This window comes from Salvelinus sp. IW2-2015, linkage group LG35 (genome assembly GCF_002910315.2).
Source record: "Salvelinus sp. IW2-2015 linkage group LG35, ASM291031v2, whole genome shotgun sequence".
Taxonomy (NCBI): Eukaryota; Metazoa; Chordata; class Actinopteri; order Salmoniformes; family Salmonidae; genus Salvelinus; species Salvelinus sp. IW2-2015.
In genome coordinates, this window is record NC_036874.1 from 2910060 (window position 1) to 2927780 (window position 17721).

A 17721-nucleotide genomic window follows, 5' to 3' on the forward strand; every position below is an offset into this window, starting at 1 on the left:
TGGAAGAAGTTTGGAACCACCAAAACTCTTCCTAGTGCTGACCGCCCGGCCAAACTGAGCAATAGGGGGAGAAGGGCCTTGGTCAGGGAGGTGACCAAGACCCCGATGGTAACTCTGAAAGAGCTCCAGAGTTCCACTGTGGAGATGGGAGAACCTTCCAAAAGGACAACCATCTCTGCAGCACTCCACCAAATCAGGCCTTTATGGTAGAGTGGCCAGACGGAAGCCACATGACAGCACGCTTGGAGTTTGCCAAAAGGCACCAAAAGGACTCTCAGACTATGAGAAACAAGATTCTCTGGTCTGATGAAACCAAGATTCAACTAGCATCACATCTGGAGGAAACCTGGCACCATCCCTACGGTGAAGCATGGTGGTGGCAGCATCATGTTGTGGGGATGTTTTTCAGCGGCAGGGACTGGGAGACTAGTCAGGATCGAGGGAAAGATGAACGGAGCAAAGTACAGAGAGATCCTTGATGAAAACCTGCTGCAGAGCGCTCAGGACCTCAGACTGGGGCAACGGTTCACCTTCCAACAAGACAATMATCCTAAGCACACAGCCAAGACAACGCAGGAGTGGCTTCGGGACAAGTGTCTGAATGTCCTTGAGTGGCCCAGCCAGAGCCCGGACTTGAACCTGATCGAACATCTCTGGAGAGACCTGAAAATAGCTGTGCAGTGACGCTCCCCATCTAACCTGACAGAGCATGAGAGGATCTGCAGAGAAGAATGAGAGAAACTCCCAAAATACAGGCATGCAAAGCTTGTAGTGTCAAACACAAGAAGACTTGAGGCTGTAATCGCTAAGTACTGAGTAAAAGGTCGGAACACTTATATAAACCAGATTTCTTTTTACATTTGCAAACAAATCTAAAAATCAGTTTTTGCTTTGTCGTTATTGGGTATTGTGTGTAGATTGATGAAAAACCAACAACAATTGAATCAATTTTAGAATAAGGCTGTAGCGTAACAATGTGGATAAAGTCAAGGTGTCTGAATGCAAATGCACTGTATATATATATATATATATATATATATATATATATACATACATACACACACACACACACACATACATACATACATACATACATACATACATACAGAAAAATTAGAAAAAAAACATCAAGTGCTTCAGTATGATGAAACTGGCTCACATGATGACCGCCACAGGAAAGGAAGACCAAGAGTTACCTCTGCTGCAGAGGATAAGTTCATTAGTGTTACCAGCCTCAGAAATTGCAGCCCAAATAAATGCTTCAGAGTTCAAGTAACAGACACATCTCATCARCAACTGTTCAGAGGAGACTGCGTGAATCAGGCCTTCATGGTCGAATTGCTGCAAAGAAACCACTACTAAAGGACACCAATAAGAATAAGATACTTGCTTGGGCCAAGAAACACAAGCAATGGACATTAGATCAGTGGAAATCTGTCCTTTGGTCTGATGAGTCCAATTTTGAGATTTTTGGTTTCAACCCCCGTGTCCTTGTGAAATGCAGAGTAGGTGAACGGATGATCTCTGCATGTGTGGTTTCCACCGTGAAGCATGGAGAAGGAGGTGTGATGGTGTTTTGCTGGTGACACTGTCTGTGATTTATAAAAAATTCAAGGCACACTTAGCCAGTATGGCTACCACAGCATTCTACAGTGACACACCATCCCATCTGGTTTGCGCTTAGTGGGATTGTCATTTGTTTTTTAACAGGACAATGACCCAAAACACACCTCCAGGCTGTGTAACGGCTATTTGACCAAGAAGGAGAGTGATGGAGTGCTGCATCAGATGACCTGGCCTCCACAATCACCTGATCTCAACCCAATTGAGATGGTTTGGGATGAGTTGGACCGCAGAGCGAAGGAAAAGCAGCCAACAAGTGCTAAGCATACGTGGGAACTCCTTCAAGACTGTTGGAAAAGCATTCCAGGTGAAGCTGGTTGGGAGAATGCCAGGAGTGTGCAAAGCTGTCATCAAGGCAAAGGGTGGCTACTTTGAATAATCTAAAATAGATTTTGATTTGTTTAGCACTTCTTTGGTTACTACATGATGCCATGTGTTTTTTCATAGTTTTGATGTCAATTGAAGTGCATGTCCAGACTGACAAGCATCAAGACTCTCCTACGAATTTACTGGTCAAGGTGAATGGCACCATCGTGGAGATTACCATAAAAACATTGAAACTGTACAGGTAGGTTTTCACAATAGTGAATAATAATAATGTTTAATAATAATTAAACATTGCCAGTATAGCCTACATCTATTCAAGGCACAGTAACAAGAGGCTGATTTATTTGGGGCATCTTTGAACAAGCAGTTTTTCAGTCATTGTATGTTTAAATATAAAAAGGGGTATATTCGATTTGACACTTCAGGCAGAAATTCCAGCCCTAATCTGTGAATGGTCATCATTCTGAAACATTTGAGGGCAGGGTTTCCTCCCCCTACAGGTGAATGGAGTCCAGAAGAACATGCCCCTCCTCTTCAGTCCCTCCACAGTGGTTCATGCTGTTGGTCTGATCATCTACATCCACACAGACTGGGGCTTCTCCATCAGCTTGAGAGTAAAGGCAAATATTGCCATCATCCTCTCTGGAAAATACTCCAACACCACCTGTGGCCTGTGTGGCAACTACAACTCTGACCCTGCTGATGAGCTGACAGGGAGGGTTTCAACAGAGTTCTTGAAGTTGTGGAAGAGTGGAGACTACCCATGGTGTGTGGACCCCGGCTTTGGAAACTGTCCGAAATGTTKCCCAGAGCAGCTGACCCTCTTCTCCAGCTCAGGGGTATGTGGGAAGATTTTGTAGGTCAACGTAACTTTCCGAGACTGTCACGTCAAAGTGGACCCAGCTGGATTCTTCAACCTCTGTATTGGTGACCTGCGTGTCATCACAAAGATCAACAGCTTGCTCTATGTTGGTGGCTGGCTGAATAGGCTGAAGCCTGTAAGATGGACAGGCTGAGGTTCAAGCCCAGAGGAGCCCCAACTTATGCTGTAATTATGCACCTCTATCAGCTTGTTCCACAAGCAAAAACGAATTAACATTCTCTGGAATTGCAACACTGCGCTGTTTGGCGTTAAGCATTGCTGTGTACTAAATGAAATTTGGACGGCTTGTAGATTCTTCTGAAAGTGTGGTATTAACATTTCATTGTGTTTGGTTAGTTGATATTGATCACACATCGTTGGGACACACACCGTAGGGAAATGCCAGAGCAGTGGTATTATTAGCATTCACACTCAGATACTTGCCTTGTAGTTTTGCACCATGGATTTTTTACATGCAATTTATTCTCCAGCRAAGATGTTGATAGGTTTTATAAGGCTGAAAATTAATAGCAGGTGCTTGTTTAGWAAARGGTTACTATTATTCAGGCAGTGCCTCTGCTGCCTCTTTACCACTAGATGGCAGTAACACWTCATTGATTTACCCAGTGGAGCCAAAATCACTCATGCCTATTCACTGTATAACAACTAAACAATGCCATTCTCCCTTCACAGACAGAGCCTGTCCAAAAGGCACAAGCTACACCTAACACTGCTCTGGTCCTACTCTCATCTGCGAAGGTTGGCTCAACAAAACTGTGGCGCTGCCTGCAGACCACTGGGAGAACTGCTTCTGTGAACTAGGCCTGGTGCTCAGTGGCTCCCTCTGTGTCCAGCCTGAGAACCGCGGCTACTTCCACCATGAAGAGTACCTGGTGTTGTCCTGTGAGAAGAGATGTGTGCCGTGCAGGTGGACACGTCTTGCCATAAAATCTCCCATTGGGAGGGGGAGGAGTGTGGGGTRCAGAAGGGAGTACATGGCAGCTACCCAAGCCCCAATGTGGCACACTGTCTAGTGGATGGCGGATCCCACTACAACACGTTTGACGGGCAGGCGTTTGAGTTCCATGGGATGTGACTACATCCTGCTCCATACCTGCCAGCTYCACTCTAAAACTGTGGAGGAGTTTATGGTGGCTGTGCGTCATGGCAGTGAGAATGCATCCCGGGAAATACACATGGTCATCAATAGGATGAAGATGGGTCTCTGGCCATCTTGGAGAGGTTCAGGTAAAGGATGGGTTTCACCATCAGCATTAATATTTTATGTAGTTTGATGCAGATACTGCCTTTTTTATTGTATTATTTTACAAATTAACTTTACATAGTTAGGACTTACTGTACAATATGTAATCAATAGTGATCTCAACTTTCCCTTTTCCCCKYGGTCAATGGAGTCCTTGAGAACCTGCCCTTCTCCCACAGTGATGTGAGTCTGCATCAGAATGGTCATCTGGTAACCATCCAGGCGCTTGGGTCAGTCCAGGTCATCTCCAGTCTACACAACCTGCTCCTGGTAAATATCTCTGACTCATCCTACTAGAGCATGGCCTGTGGCCTGTGTGGGAACTACAACAATGACCCCATGGATGACCTACAGGTGCCCAGGGGAACCCTGACCTCTGACCCCGATGGGTTTTGTGTCACCTGTTGAGATGGGTCATGTGCAGGCCTGCGTCCCCCTGCAGTGATGGGTTTGGGGCTAACTTCCCCCTCTGTCAGTGCCCCTGCATGGCTGTGAGCTCTACTGTGGCCTACTCACACTGCCTGGCGGCCCCTTCTCCTCCTGTCACTCTGTAGTCCAGCCACAGACCCACTACTCCCACTGCATGGCTGACCTGTGTGTGGCAGGGAACCAGACCCAGCAGCTGCTGTGTGAGCAGCTGCAGGCATATAATGTGGAGTGTCAGGAGGCAGGGGTCAAGGTGGCTGTGGTAAGTTTCCCCTCTGACAGAAAATGSCATCATATTGCTCAAATGTGTCCCTCACAATGCATTCAATCTATAAAACTCTGCTGATTACCCTTTAATAATTATAATACGGAAACTTAAGCTAAATATATATTCTCATGAATGAAGCCAAACAAGATGCCATAAATGTCTAATTWGTCATCTAGGTCTTCACTGGAGATCTGTTTAACATTAATGTGGGCCTATTTACAAATGCATGTATTAATCATTACTATTCTATTCCTCAGCTCATTGCCCCCAGTTCAGCCTGTGTGCCAACGCTTGTTCCTCTCTGTGCCCTGGAGCGGCGGGGTCTGTGCCGTGCCCAGATGGCTGTGAGGAGGGGTGCCAATGTGACCAATGGTCAGTCCTGCGTACCAGCAGGGCAGTGTGGCTGCTGTCAGGACGGGAGGAGGTTTTAGGTATGTTTATAGAAAAGCCTATTGATGGAGTAAGCAGAGCTGATTATTCATCAAATAAAAGCAAATATTGAAATGTCAATCTCAATATACAGTGAGGAAAAAAGTAGTTGATCCCTGCTGATTTTGACGTTGCCCACTGGACAAGAAAGAAATATCAGTCTATAATTTTAATAGGTAGGTTTATTGAAACAGTGAGAGACAGGAATAAACAACAAAAAATGCCAGAAAAATGCATTCAAAAAGTTATAATTGATTTGCATTTAATGAGGAAATAAGTATTTGACCCGCTTCTCAATCAAAAGATTTTCTGGCTCCAGCGTGTCTTTCATTACAGGTACGAACGGAGATTAGGAGCACACTCTTAAGGGAGTGCTCCTTAATCTCAGTGTCTTACCTGTATAAAAGATACCTGTCCACAGAAGCATTCAAATCAATCAGATTCCAAACTCTCCACCATGGCCAAGACCAAAGAGCTCTCCAAGGATGTCAGGACAAGATTGTAGACCTACACAAGGCCTGGGAATGGGCTACAAGACCATCGCAAGCAGCTTGGTGAGAATGTTGACAACAGTTTTGATTATTCGCAAAATGGAAGAAACACAAAGAACTGTCAAATCTCCCTCAGCCTGGGGCTCCATGCAAGATCTCACCTCGTGGAGTTGCAATGATCATTGAGAACGTGAGAATCAGCCCAGAACTACACAGAGGATCTTGTCAATGATCTCAAGCAGCTGGGACCATAGTCATCAAGAAAACAATTGGTAACACACTATGCCGTGAAGAAACTGAAATCCTGCAGCGCCCGCAAGCCCCTGCTCAAGAAAACACATATACATGCCCGTCTGAAGTTTGCCAATGAACATCTGAATGATTCAGACACAAACGTGTGAACGTGTTGTGGTCAGATGAGACCAAAATGGAGTTCTTTGCATCAACCCAACTTGCCGTGTTTGGAGGAGGAGGAATGCTGCCTATGACCCCCAAGAAACCATCCCCACCGTCAAACATGAGGTGGAAACATTATGCTTGGGGGTGGTTTTCTGCTAAAGGACAGGACAACTCACCGCATCAAAGGACGTGGACGGGCCAGTACCGTCAAATCTTGGGTGAAAACCTGCTTCCCTCAGCCAGGGTATTGAAATGGGTCGAGGATGGGATTCCAGCATGACAATGACCCAAAACACACGGCCAAGGCAAAAAAGGAGTGGCTCAAGAAGAAGCACATAAGGTCCTGGAGTGGCCTAGCCAGTCTCCAGACCTAATCCCATAGAAAATCTGTGGAGGAGGCTGAAGTTCGAGTGCCAAACGTCAGCCTCGAAACCTTAATGACTTGAAGAAGATCTGCAAAGAGGAGTGGGACAAAATCCCTCCTGAGATGTGGGCAAAACCTGGTGGCCAACTACAAGAAACGTCTGACCTCTGTGATGCCAACAAGGGTTTTGCCACCAAGTACTAAGTCATGTTTGCAGAGGGGTCAAATACTTATTTCCCTCATTAAAATGCAAATCAATTCATAACATTTTTGACATGCGTTTTTCTGGATTTTTTTGTTGATATTCTGTCTCTCCATGTTCAAATAAACCTACCATTAAAATTATAGACTGATCATTTCTTTGTCAGTGGGCAAACGTACAAAATCAGCAGGGGATCAAATACTTTTTTCCCTCACTGTACTTCCCTTTAAAAACTCACCCAAACAGCACATCATGCATATCAAAGTCATAAGTCTATGCTATGGTTGAACTGGTAATGTTTAATTACTCTGTATAGTTTGTTTATTCAAACCTGTGTCTTTATCCTTGGCCTCAGAGAGCAGGCCTCTCCAGGAGTGCACTATGATCTGCACCTGTGGGGCTTCCCTGGTCTGTGAACCATTTGCTTGCCCTGACCAGCATGTCTGCACTGTCTCAAATTAAGTCCTCGGCTGCCACAGCACAGGTACAGTAGGTAACATTACTGCTCTTGTCCCTGCACCAGCATAGTCATCTATAGTCATCTACTGTAGTCAGCAATATGGACTGTTAGGCTGAGTTAACATGGAGGGGATTGGAAATAGGGACAACCCTGTYCTACATTCACTTRCCTTGTTGGAGTACATYTAACATATAATATTTCCGGAATAAAACATCTCAAATTGATTTCTCTCCCCAGATGTGATCTGTCCAGTGATCAGCTACTGTGATGACTGTGGGTCAGCCTATCCACACACACACCTGTGAGTCCAACTCCAAAATGTACATCCAGATCTGTGTGCAGGGCTGCTGCTTTTGTAATGCCGGCTTCGTCCAGAGCAGTGTGGCTGTACTGATGCCAGAGAAAWCTACCACAGACTCAACACCACCTTCTGGACCCCAGAAGACTGCGGACAGCTCTGCCTCTGTGACCCAGKTACCGGGGAGATCCTCTGCACCCCTGCCCAGTGCCCCACATGCTTACATCTGTAAGCAGCTGGAGGGCAGGCGAGCCTGCCAACTCTCACGACCCCTCAACTGTACCTTGATGGGTGGCAACATTTCATTCGTTTTGACAGGCAAGAGTTTRACTTCAGGGATAGCTGTTCATACATGCTGGCTCAGTCGAGCTCCAATCAGACAGGGTTGATCCCCTTTACCGTCAGCATCTCTGCTGCCAGCTGCAACAGCAGTTTAACTRTTTCCACCTCAGGTTAATGGCCTGCACAATCCCTTACCATACTCCTTCCAGAAAGGCCTTGTGGTGACCTCTCTCCCCCTCGTCCATCGTCATCCAGATTGAGTTTGGCCTGCAGCTGATTCTGTACAAGACTGGCACCACCATGGTCATCCTTCCCCGCACCTACTACTCTGCTGTGTCCGGTCTCTGTGGCAACGGCAACAGACAGGACGACTCCCTGCTGCCGGACGGCGAGCGTGCTCAGAACACGCTGGAGTTGGCCCACAGCTGGAAGACGACAATAATTGCTTGCCCCAGACACTCTGCCTACCTGGATTGCTCAAGGTGTCGGCTACTGCCACCCTTTACACCGGGACTTCTCAATTCCGGTCCTGGAGGGCCAAAACACTTGTTTTTTGTTTCTACCTGGTAGTTCATTGCCCTCACCTGGTGTCTCAGGTCTGAATTAGTTCCTTATTAGAAGATGAAAAACAAAAACGTTTCAGCTCTCCAGGACTGACGTTGAACAGCCCTGCTGTTATCAGGGTTGTGTAGAAAGCCTAAAATCACAGCTGCTATCAACTAGGTTACTGTTCCCTTTGCCCCTCATACCAGGCCTTCAATCATGGATATGGGATCAATAGAGGCGCAGTATTTGGAGACCACAACTGGGACTTTCCCAGTCTAATTCATACWCCTTCCTTCACACATCCATTCAAAATCGATTTAAAACGCCTTCAGAAGACTTAGTTTCAGCTCAACACCTACACAACATGAGGTTTACTTTCATGAATAGTCAGTGTTGGAGATTCCCAGGTTCATTGTATTGATAATCTCTGAACCACAGGATTGCTCCTCATTTGTGGTGTTCCACAAATGTRGAAAGTTGTAATTGTAGCTGGAGGTGTACTCGTGAAAATCATGGGGCATTGAATCAGCTCTGACTCACCTGGAGCAAGTGTAACCAATGTGTCAACCTTGCTTAACAGCCGATAGTAAATCGAATGGTCTTTTTACATAAATATGCAGAATGCTTAGCAAGCATCCATCTTGGCCGCTAGTTTTTGTAAACGTTGTTAGTGGCGCTAATCATTTAGATGTTATTTTTAATTGGGCCAAAGCAACAGGTTGGTAGTTTCATCCAGTTGTTAAGACCTTCACAAACTTTTACAGATGRACCATTGAGAGCATCACGTTGGGCTGTATCACCTTCTGGTGCAGCAACGGCACCGTCCGCAACAGGGCTCTCCAAAGGGTGGTGCGCTCTGCCCAACACATCACCGGGGGCACACTGCCTGCCCTCCAGTACATCTACAGCACCCAATGTCATAGGAAGTCCAAAAAGATCATCAAGGACCTCCGCCACCTGAGCCACTGCCTGTTCACCCCGCTATCATCCAGAAGGCGAGGTCAGTACAGGTGTATCAAAGCTGGGACTGAGAGACTAAAACAGCTTCTATCTGAAGGCCATCAGACTGCTAAATAGCCATCACTAGCCAGCCTCCACCCAGTACTCTGCCCTGAAGTTAGTCACTGTTACTAGCCGGCTACCACCCGGTTATTCAACCTTGCACATTGAAGGCTGCTGCCCTATGTACATAGACATTGCACACTTTAATAATGTTTACAGAATTTATATTTTCCCCGAACGAACTGCGACCCAAATAGTGATCCACAGTGACAATAACATATGTTCTTCACTTAGTGTTAATTAATTCATTTGAAATGGTGTACGCATGTCAAGTTTCACTCCATGAGGGGAAACCAAGGCCTCATACCTTTTAAAGGGTTAGTAAATTGTGTTATGATAAACTAAGGTCTCCTCTTCAGGAGACCTCTGTGTGTGTGTTTACACCTGTTTTGAGTGTTGTGCCCTTCAGACACTATCAGAAGGCGAAAACCGCCTACGCTCAGACTCCTCCTGTCTGGGCCCCACCAACCGGTTCTGAGAATACGACTGGTTTTCTAAGAACACAAGGCTGCCGCAGGCCTGATGGAAACAGCCACCTGTCAGAAGATGCTTGGACTCGTTCACCTTGTTATGACCCTATATTTGTGATGAAAYGTCAAGTTTCGGTCAAACCCACTTCTGAGCTTTTAATTGTTGACAATATGGTTGCTGCTGTCAGGGGGAGGTTAGATTTATTAAAATGTTGTTGCCAGGGAAACACACGCAAGGAGGACTGGAGAGGCTATATGAGTTACAGGATGTCTTAGACATTTTGCAGAACCTGGGGAGAGATATCATATGCTGTACTCTGTACCAACTTCTGCCAACAATTGTATTACTAAAGGATAATTTTAATACTTAAAGAGTCTGTTTCATTTCCATTACTAATATATGTTTGATAATTATAGACCTGATCATCTGTTGAAGAAATTGACCAACAACAGTATCTATGCGAATTACTCACAGGTTGGAGCTGATTTTACATTCCATATAATCTWATTTGTGGATGTCGGGCCTATGTCAATACAGGATCCCAATGGCATAAAGTCGACTGACACGCCCTTATTTTGAGGCAGAGAGAATGTATTAATTTGATTAGTGGATCAAATGCTCACCTCTAAGCTTGTAAGGGCTCTGATTAGTAATTAGCTTGGGATCATATTTTAGTATTTAAGGACGGCATCCTTTTGATTTCCTCATGCCAAAGTCCCCTCGCAGGTAAGATCTTTTGACAATATTTCWAAAAAAATCATCTCATTATAATACGTTTCTTAATTTAAGAAATAAGTGAGTGACGTAGTGCAAATAATATTTAATGAGGATTGGAWCGACTGCATTTCTTTGGTTTCAGCCATGGGGACCAAACTACTGGATGGATTTGTCTCTATTTGTCTGTGGTAAAAGGGTTTAATTAATTGTTGACTAATTATCCGAATTATGTGACAATTAGTTATTATGAATATGGAATGTTGACAAATAATTCCTCCATGAGAATATGAAATTACAGTAATTATTATTTTGCATTCTATTAAAAACTCTATTATTAAACTATTATTAAATAATATAATAAAATTATATTATTTTTAGTGCCAATTTGCTTAAAATTAATGACTACTCAAATTATAAGGCAAATTAAGTATCGTAACCYTTTGTGATGCCACAATAATCATACTGAAACACAACAACTACTACTAAGCGATACATCTGGGTCTAAGGAGATTCACTAGGTAGTGTTTGGCATATATTTTTWGTTTAGGACCAGTCCAGGATGCAAATTCAGGAATAGTTCAATTTTTGCATCCATGGGTCTCACAGGGTTAACCATCTCTGATGCCTAGTTCATGACCTTTTAATCCATTTCTGTATAATAATTAAAGATTTCCCCCTTTAAATTAATGTAGTTGATTATTGAGCCTGCCTCATGAAGCAGGTTCGGTTCACTTGGTCAAAGTTAGTGCATTGGGCTAAGTGGGTGAATACTTCCCAGGCTCTGCCAGCYCCAGAGGGGTTTTCAATTACACTCTGGTTTTTAGAGCACATGGAGTATAATAATTAACACTGAATAGCAGCTCAAATGTCACTCTGAACACAAGCAAATCTCAATTTAGATGCTCATCCTTTACATGCCCCTCACTCAGATTCTTCCCCCATTTAATATTCCAGTACTCACCTCAATATTTATATTCCTTGTTCTTCCAGGTGGACAATGAGTTGGTCAATTTGCCTATGTACCTGAACAGCAGTCATGTGTCTGTCTACAGGAGTGGCTGGTACTCTGTGGTCACCAGCAGCTTTGGCCTTAACATCTCCTTCGACTGGAACAGTGCAATGTTTGTCACCCTGCCCTCCACCTACCAGGGCGCTGTCTGTGGCAACTACGATACCAGTGCCAAAATGACCTCGTACCCAGGAACGAGGCCACCCATGCCCATTCAGAGGACTTCGGGGCCAGTTGGCGCTTGGAGCAGATCCCTAGCTGTGTCCACGGCTGTAAGATGGCCTGTCCAAACTGTGAAGTCAACCAGAAGAGGGTTTGAGACGGGGGAGTTCTGTGGGTTCCTGAGGGACCCCAAGGGGTCTTTCCGGGACCACCTAACCGCAGTGGACCTGGTGGGATACTTTGAGGACAGTGTGTATGACGCGTGTCTGACGTGTGTCTGTATAAGGGTGGGCTCTGTCAGGCCATCACAGCCTATGCATCAGTCTGTCAGGTAGCCAGGGTTAAGGTGTACAGCTGGAGGACTGCCCAGTTCTGTGGTGAGTAGTCCACACACTGTTACATTATAAAATATCTGATTTCTGCTGTGAGTGTTGGAAGCGGTTGACACACTGGTGAAATAAGGTTTCTGTGGAAAGTGCTGAGACATTTTTACAACCATTAAATTGCTTACATGTAAGATGTTTTTTTTTGTTAGTGAACTCCTTCCTGTGTCTCCAGCGGTGAAGTGTCCAGCCCACAGCCACTATGCGTGTGGTTCTGGCTTTCCTGACACTTGCTAGAGCCTGTCCCCTCCCTCAGGCTGCCTGGCCCAGTGTAAGAAGGGCTGCTCCTGTAACGAGGGACAGATCCTCAGCGGCTACCACTGCGTCCCCGTGTCCATGGCAACTGCTACTACAACACAGACCAGATTTTCTACCCCAACAGGAAGTGTGACGAGGAGTGCAAGTGCACCCAGGATGGAGAAGTATAAATAACTGGTCCTCAGGAAGAACATTATGGGAGCCCTGGGAAGCAGGAGAAGGCATGTTTTACTTTTAATTAATAGTCTTCACATAAGCCATTTTCTGTGATCACCGGAGCAAATCGTAATAAAACAGTGCTAAAGAATAGAATGCTCTAACAAAGTTTGACCATGTTCACCAGTTGTCCATGTTAAACTGTCTATCCTCTGCCCTAGGTGAATGGAGTGTTCAACCACCTGCCCCTGAGTGGCGGGCTGTGAAGTTCTTCCAGAGGGCTTCCACTATGCCATCAATACAGACTTCAACCTGCACGTCACCTACGCCCTTGTCTACCACGTTACAGTCACCGTGCCTGGAAACTACCGTGGCAAGACCAGCTACCTCTGTGGCAATTTCAATGGTAACCATGGCAACAACTTCCTCCAGTCATTGACAGTTGAGACTTGGCAAGCTGACAAAAGACATTAACACCGTCGGGAAGTGGCAATCCCAGGTAAGGTGTGACGATGGTTGCGCCTAGAATTCCTGTCCCATGGCAAATAAGTGCCGACGGATAAGGCTGTCGTGCTTCGAGCTCTTAGAAAACTTTTCAGGATTTAGTTTTTTATTTGTTATTTCTACCATTATTATCCCAGCAATGTGTTTGTTATTACATACAGCCGGGAAGAACTTTTGGATATCAGAACGGCGGTAACTCCTCCGGCATTACGACCAATAATGCAATTTTCCCGAACTTTGTTCGTATACCCCAGGGCAATTGAACCGATCCCAGAGGCGGTTACAAAACTCCGGCGGCGGAAAGAGGCCCTCAGGACGCGTGCACACAACCCACCACTTCCAAGTATATTACTTGCAAATGTTCAGTCTCTGGATAATAAAGTTGACGAGCTCAGGGCAAGGATTTCCTTCCAGAGAGACCTAAGGGATTGTAACAATCTGTTCCACGGAAACATAGCTCTCTCGGGATATACTGCCTGAGTCCGTTCAGCCAGTTGGTTTCTCAGTTCATTGCACAGACAGGAATAAATATCTCTCCGGGAATAAGGGCGGGGTGTATGTTTCATGATTAACTACTCATGGTGTGATTGTGATAACATACAGGAACTAACGTCCTTTTAATCACCTGACCTAAAATACCTCACAATCAAATGCCGACCYCATTACCTCAAAAGTTCATTATCTTCGGTTATAGTCAAAGCCGTGTATATTCCCCCTCAAGCCGATACCACAACAGCCCTCATGCAAACTGGAAACCACATATCCTGAGGCAACATTTATTGTAGTTGGGGATTTTAACAAAGCAAATTAGGAAAACGTTACAGAAGTRTTATCAACACATTGACTGTAGTACTCGCTCTGCTAAAACACTTGCCCACTGCTACTCCAACTTCCGGGACGCCTACAAGGCCCTCTCTTCGGCAAATCTGAGCAACTCTATTTTGCTCCTCCCTTCCTATTAGCAGAAACTCAAACAGGAAGTACCCGTGCTAAAGACTATTTAACGCTGGTCTGACCAATCGTAATCCATGCTTCAAGATTGTTTTGATCACGCGGACTGGGATATGTTCCAGGCAGCCGCCGAGAACCACATTGACTAATATACGGATATGGTGACTGAGTTTATCAGGAAATGTATAGGAGATGTTGTACCCACTGTGACTATTAAAACCTGCCCTAACCAGAAACCGCAGATAGATGTCAGCATCCGCGCAAAACTGAAAGCACGAACCATCACATTTAACCATGACAAGGTGACTGGGAATATMMCCGAAAACGAACAGTGTAGTTATTCCCGCCTCAAAGCAATCAAACAGGCAAAACGTAAGTACAGAGAAAGTGGAGTCGCAATTCAACGGCTCAGATGCAAGACATATGTGGCAGTGTCCACAGACAATCACAGACTACAAAGGGTAGTGCCATAAATGCAGCCTGCGGGCTCTCCTTCTCTGTGGCTGATGTGAGTAAGCGTGTTAACACTCGCAAGGCTGTCGGCCCAGACGGTGTCCCTAGCCGCGTCCTCAGAGCATGCGCAGACCAGCTGGCTGGAGTGTTTACGGACATGTTCAATCTCTCCATCTTAGATGGAAAGTTACGGAGGATGGTAGCGGACTATAGCCACTCCTATCTGTCATATCTTTAATCTGAGCCTAGAGGAACGCATTTGTCCAAGTAATTCCGCTACCCAAGAGTAGTAAAGCGGCCTTTACTGGTTCTATCAACAGACCTAAAAGCTTGCTGCCGGCTCTTAGCAAACTCTTGGAAAGAATTGTGTTCGACCAAATACAATGCTATTTCTTTGTAAACAAATTAACAACAGACTTTCAACATGCTTCTAGAGAACTGCATTCAACATGTACTGCACTGACACATGACTGAAAATTTGTTGAAAGAAATCGATAAGAAGATTGTGGGAGCTGTACTGTTAAATCAGTGCAGCCTTTGATATTATTTACCATAACCTGTTGTTGAAAAAAATATATGTGTACTATGGCTTTTCAACCTCAGCTCTGAATCCACATAATGGCAATCTAATAGAACTCAAGTCTTTTCTTTAATGGAAGCTTGTCTATTGTCAAACATGTAAAGTGTGGTGTACCGCATGGCAGCTCTCTAGGCCCTCTACTCTTTTATAATTTTACCAATGACCTGCCACTGGCATAAAACAAAGCATGTGTCCATGTATGCTAATGATTCAACCATATACGCATCAGCAACCACAGCTAATGAAGTCACTGAAACCCTTAACAAAGAGTTGCAGTCTGTTTTGGAATGGGTGGCCACTAATAAACTGGTCCTGAACATATCTAAAAGTAAGAGCATTGTATTTGGTACAAATCATTCCCTGAGTTCTAGACCTCCGCTGGATCTGGTAATGAATGGTGTGGCTGTTGAACAAGTTGAGGAGACTAAATTACTTGGCGTTACCTTAGATTGCAAACTGTCATGGTCAAAACGTATAGACTCAATGGTTGTAAAGATGGGGAGAGGTCTGTCCATAATAAAGAGATGCTCTGCTTTTTTGACATGACATTCCAAAGGCAAGTCCTGCAGGCTCTAGTTTTGTCGTATCTTGATTATTGTCCTGTCGTGTGGTTGATTGCTGCATGGAAAGATCTAGTTAAGCTGCAGCTGGCCCACAACAGAGCAGCACATCTTGCTCTTCCTTGTAAGGGCCAGTCTATCTTGGCTAAGAGCTGAGAAGAGACTATCACTTCTTTTCATAAGAAACAATGTGTTAAATCCCTAATTGTTTGCATAGTCAACTGACACACACACTTATCACACCAGACATGCCACCAGGGGTCTTTTCATAGTCCAAATCCAGAACAAATTCAGGAAAACGTACAGTATTATATTGTGCCCTTATTGCATGGAACTCCGTTCCATCTCATATTGCTCAAATGAACAGCAAACTGCAATGCTCTACTTTCCGGCTACCCGGATAAAGCACTAAATAAACTTCAGTTAGTGCTAAATACGGCAACTAGAATCCTGACTAGAACCAAAAAAATGTATCATATTACTCCAGTGCTAGCTTCCCTACACTGGCTTCCTGTTAAGGCAAGGGCTGATTTCAAGGTTTTACTGTTAATACAAAGCGTTACATGGGCTTGCTCCTACCCATCTTTCCGAGTTGGTCCTGCCGTACATACCTACACGTACGCTACGGTCACAAGACGCAGGCCTCCTAATTGTACCTAGAATTTCTAAGCAAACAGCTGGAGGCAGGGCTTTCTCCTATAGATCTCCATTTTTATGGAATGGTCTGCCTACCCATGTGAGAGACGCAGACTCGGTCTCAAWCTTTAAGTCTTTACTGAAGACTCATCTCTTCAGTAGGTCATATGATTGAGTGTAGTCTGGCCCAGGAGTGTGAAGGTGAACGGAAAGGCTCTGGAGCAACGAACCGCCCTTGCTGTCTCTGCCTGGCCGGTTCCCCTCTCTCCACTGGGATTCTCTGCCTCTAACCCTATTACAGGGGCTGAGTCACTGGCTTACTGGTGCTTTTTCATGCCGTCCCTAGGAGGGGTGCGTCACTGACGTGATCTTCCTGTCTGGGTTGGCGCCCCCCCCCCCCTCCCTTGGTTTGTGCCGTGGCGGAGATCTTTGTGGGCTATACTCGGCCTTGTCTCAGGATGGTAAGTTGGTGGTTGAAGATTTCCTCTAGTGGTGTGGGGGCTGTGCTTTGGCAAAGTGGGTGGGGTTATATCCTTCCTGTTTGGCCCTGTCCGGGGGTATCATCGGATGGGACCACAGTGTCTCCTGACCCCTCCTGTCTCAGCCTCCACTATGTATGCTGCAGTAGTTAATGTGTCGGGGGGCTAGGGTCAGTTTGTTATATCTGGAGGACTTCTCCTGTCTTATCCGGTGTCCTGTGTGAATTTAAGTCTGCTCTCTCTAATTCTCTCCTTCTCTCTCTCGGAGGACCTGAGCCCTAGGACCATGCGTCAGGACTACCTGGCATGATGACTCCTTGCTGTCCCCACTCCACTTGTCCTTGCTGCTGCTCCAGTTTCAACTGGTCTGCCTGCGGCTATGGAACCCTGACCTGTTCACCTGACCTGCTAAAAAAGCCAACTGACATTTACTCCTGAGGTGCTGACTTGCTGCACCCTCGATAACTACTGTGATTATTATTATTTGACCATGCTGGTCATTTATGAACATTTGAACATCTTGGCCATGTTCTGTTATAATCTCCACCCGGCACAGCCAGAAGAGGACTGGCCACCCCTCATAGCCTGGTTCCTCACTAGGTTTCTTCCTAGGTTTTGGCCTTTCTAGGGAGTTTTTCCTAGCCACCGTGCTTCTACACCTGCATTGCTTGCTGTTTGGGGTTTTAGGCTGGGTTTCTGTACAGCACTTTGAGATATCAGCTGATGTACGAAGGGCTATATAAATAAGTTTGATTTGATTTTGATTTGACCTGGTTTCAAAAAAAACGTAACACCTCAGAGCACAACGCCTCTCCCCTATTTGACCTAGATAGTTTGTGTGTATGTATATGAGGCTACGTGTGCCTTTTTTGTTGTTGATCTGGTTCTGTCTATTGATGTTCTGTATTATGTCATCGGTCATGTTTTGTGTGGATCCCAGGAAGAGAAGTTGCTGCTTTTGCAACAGCTAATGGGGAACCTAATGAAATGCAAAAGTCTCACCTGTTTTTTAATCAGTAATTACCGCAGGGGATTCTGACATTTCTTAATTAAAATGGTTCAAATGCAATTTAAAACCACACTTTCCTTCCCTTAAAAC

General features: G+C 45.2%; 1 long non-coding RNA gene across 3 annotated transcripts in view; it reads left to right on the forward strand.

Moving 5' to 3' along the window:
- Positions 1-1551: 1551 nt before the first annotated feature.
- The window catches only part of LOC139023739 (uncharacterized), a 183684-nt gene continuing 167514 nt past the window's right edge, over positions 1552-17721 (forward strand). For all 3 annotated transcript variants that reach the window (XR_011474890.1, XR_011474892.1, XR_011474891.1), the window contains exon 1: positions 1552-1563. This is a non-coding gene — a long non-coding RNA (uncharacterized lncRNA). The remainder of the gene's footprint in view (positions 1564-17721) is intronic.